Genomic DNA, 4,051 nt, shown 5'->3' on the forward strand with positions numbered 1-4,051 from the left:
CCGCCAGCGGGCGGCTGGAGCACCCCTCACCCTCCGTCCCTCCATGCCACCTCCCCTGTGGGGAGGAACGGGGCAGCTCCCGGCGGCGGGAGCAGCAATGCCGCCCTGGCCCTTCAGTGGGGGCTGCCGCGGGACTAGTCCGTGAGGTAAACCCCGGCTTTATTGCTCTGGGGGGCGCCTAACCACCCCGGGCGGCCAGAGACAGGTCCTCACCGCGCCCGCCCGCCGGTCCTCTCACAGGCACCGCGCCCCCAAGGCTGCTGCTCCCGTCTGGCCCTGCAGTGCTCAATGATCGGGTGTAAGACGGTGAAGGTTCTGGGGCTGTTTTCATCCAAAGCCTAAAAATACCAGCTCTATCCTTTAGAAGAGATGCACTCCATGCTTTCTGATGTACAGGAATTTATAACCACACCAGCCAGCAACGTTGTCTTTGGTCAAGTGGACATGAGACCACACAAAACCCACACTTGACCGGGGATGCACGCTGTGGAAAGAGCTGCTACTGCCCTCAGAAGTCCCAGAGCTGACACAGTTACTTAGGGAGTACAAGTTCACCACCATCACCACCATTCTGACCATAGGAAAATGGTCTCACAAACATGTTCTGCATCAGACAGAAAAAAAAATAAATGAAGTTTGAAGTATTAATTCTTTCAGAGAGACAGCCTGAGAGCAGAGGGCTTAAACCAACCAACAAGCATGTAAGGACTCGGCCATCTGCTTGTCTTGGGTGATGGTGGCTAATCTATACGCGCAGGGCTTCCTGGCTCTACTGGTGCAAAGAGCTCTGCTACTGACAGGGTCAGCCTCTGCAAACCAGCCATGAAGTACTGATAGGCAAATCCTGCACAACCTCCTCTGCCAAGAATAATTATAGAAAAATCGCAAAATTTTGAAAGAACAAGGCATTAAAAAAATTCTTACAAACAGACCTTCAATGCAAAACAAATTGCAGCCTTAATAGGCCTTGTTGAAAACTCTCTGAAGCTTCTAAGGCTCCAAGAGGTCTCCAAAGGCTGAGGACAGATGTGCTTCAAAACAGAGGTGGACTGCTCAGTGCCTTAGCCCCAATATGTAATTTGTCGTAAAACACCGAGCAAGATACAAGGTATGCGTGTAACATTCAAATTCAACATTTAGGTTCTTCATTCTCTCTTCACACAACATCCTCCTAACACATTTGATCTTTGTTACCTGCATTTGCATGTTTCTTCACAAAGGAAAAAAACTACAGAAAACATTTCCTTTCTTTGTTCTTTTCAAGGCTATTTCAATTTTGCTGTAAATTATGTTAATGCACAGGCTTTACTCAAAACAGTGAAGGCTTGTGAAGAAACAATGAATAACTGATAGTATTTGTGTTTCTCAAACTCTGCCATTGATCAAGCCAGTTTTACTGTTGTTTGACCAATGCACAATAGCTGTCTACAGCACTAAGCAAGAGATTAGGCTGTCCAGACACTACAGGTAGCTAATCAGTCTTTACAAATTGACCGAAACCAATTAGATTTAGGAGAGCCTTGTATTCATTTCAAAGATTTTCTCCAAATTAGGAAATAAATTCTCCAATCACAGTTCATTGCCTTTTTAAAAGGCACTTTCTAGTGTAACATGGGATTAGTGCAGTCAGCATCACTCTTGACTTTTTAAAGATTTGCTCTCATTTTGTAATTAAGACACTGACACTTTCAAACTGCAAAAACACACTCAAGTACACCAAAGCTGTAGCCAGAAACTGCTGATTTCAGTAAAGCACAACATAGAGCAAGACAGAACCAAGCTATCCAGTCTCTTAAAATAGTGGTAGCAGACATGAATCAACATTGAAATACTAAATACGTACTGCTCCTTTCCAAAAACATTCTCTTCTGATAACAAGTAAAATGGATTTACCTACCTTAAAGTTTTATTAACCTCTTCAATCTATCTTACACTAGTTATTTATTTGAACTTCTATGTTGCAAATGCAGAAGTAGTATATTGCTACTTTGACATCTCATGCACCATATAGGCAAGAACAACAGAGCTTACAATCAAGCATGTGTGGTTCTCTAATACTTAGTTTTACATTAAGACAAATTCAAAAGCACTGATTAATAAAATGCACTGTTCAGGAAGTTCTGCAAGCTGAGGGTTGGATCTGTGTCTGGAAGTAACGTGTCTTCAGTTTCACAAGTGGATTTGTCTGCACATTTCTTTGTGCTACTAGAAATCCGGTGAGCTTTTCCTATAGTAGAGGAGTCAGTGCAAGAGCAAAGAAAATTTAGTTGTATTATTTGCTACATGAGCCTGAATGACACAGTAGTACATCAAGTTTATAGCACTGAAAACAGTTAACTGCATAGTTTTCAGATATTTGCTTTCTGAATCCACTGAACAGATACTTGTGCAGTTGACTTCCACTTCACTGCCCTCAAAGATACCAGGAGAGATGCTGAAGCAAACCAGTTTTACATCCCTAGTTTGAAGTAATACAACTTTTAGGTAGAATTAAAGTATCTCCAATTAAGAAATATTCTATTTGGAACAAAACCAGGAAATTCCAAACCCACCTTTCATGTAACCATGCAAAAGAAGCACAACCCCTACAATCTCCCATTCACGTAGGTAGCGCAAACCAGTCAGCGCTCATTGAAGACCCCAGGATAAGGCTCACCTGGAGACCCTAGTTCTGTTCACAAACCCACACGCTACTTCGCAAACACAGTACAAGATATTTAGTCTTTATGTTGACATCCCCTTTAGCAAAACATGGAACAATCGGCTACAAATTTTATGCCTCAAGTATACGAATAAAAGATCTGGATGGAAAAGAAATGAAACCTCAGTTTTCCAATAAGGATTTTAAATCTCTTTGAAACTTGGCCACATGCAATTAGTGAATCAATCAGTTCAGGACAAAGGCAGATATACAGTACAAAAACAACTGTGTTCCTCTAAGCCACTATTCCTGCCTGGTAATCTGCAGAAAAACTGAAATTTTTGTGTGACAAGGCTAAAAGTGAATCTCTATAGTAATGAGCTAGGTAGTTTAACATCACCCTATCTGTAAGACACCCGTAGCAGCACAGGAGAGGGAGAAACCACTTCAACTATTGGTAATAACAATTCCTTCAGAGCTTTCTTTGAGGCACTTCATATGCAGTATGCACCAGACTACCTCACTTTTGTCTTCTCACACATGCACCTACCACCATGTGAAGACTTGATAGAACATTACACTGCAGCTCTTGTGATAAAAATTAAATCCTGAAGATACTGATATTGAAGATTTTCAAGTTAGTTAGCAGTTCAAATGTGAATTTCCCTGCAGTATCAGTTGCCTAAAAGTTACTGTGAGAAGAATGCAAACTGCAGTAGCTTACAGAGAAATAAGCGAAACCAATCAGTTCAGTTTCACTTCAGTCCAAAGTGCAAAAATAAATACTGTTTTTCCTTAAAAGGTGCTATCAGTAGTAATTAAGTCTGAGAACTGTTCCACCTAAATACACTCATTAAAGAACAAAGCAGCACTCTACCCAAAGCAATTCTAAGGATGATCTGTTGTACAGTTACCTCCGCTGTGTTCTATGACCCGGCTTTGACCACCAAACTTAGCTGAAAAATACTTCTATTACAGCAGATTATAGCACAGCACACATTTTGCTCCTTAAGAGTTCAGTATGTGAGGATGAAGAGTGCATCCAGATATTGCTGGTTAGGTTTTTGGTTTTGTCTAGTTTCACCTGTATGTAGTTTTTGGCCAGTTAAAAGTTAATTTGATCTTGTACTTTTGATAGCATTTTTTTGCTCATTCTTGAGCTGTCCGTTAGGTGTAGCAGCGGTTTTATAGTCATTGTCAGGTGGTTTTATCACTAAGAGTTTGAAAGGTTCGGTTGTTTTCCGAAGTCTCTGAACAACAACAGCATTTTGCAACTTTGCTTCCTCCAGTGTGAGCATCTCATCTCGCAGCTCCCGAAACGGCAGCGAAGTAGTCAGTGTGAAGGGAACACTCCCCTCTGATCCTTGGTACTTTGTTATAAAGTCTCTGACATGGCTTATTCTGAAAAGA

The sequence above is a fragment of the Mesitornis unicolor genome, unplaced genomic scaffold (genome assembly GCF_000695765.1).
Source record: "Mesitornis unicolor isolate BGI_N332 unplaced genomic scaffold, ASM69576v1 scaffold21254, whole genome shotgun sequence".
Lineage (NCBI taxonomy): Eukaryota > Metazoa > Chordata > Aves > Mesitornithiformes > Mesitornithidae > Mesitornis > Mesitornis unicolor.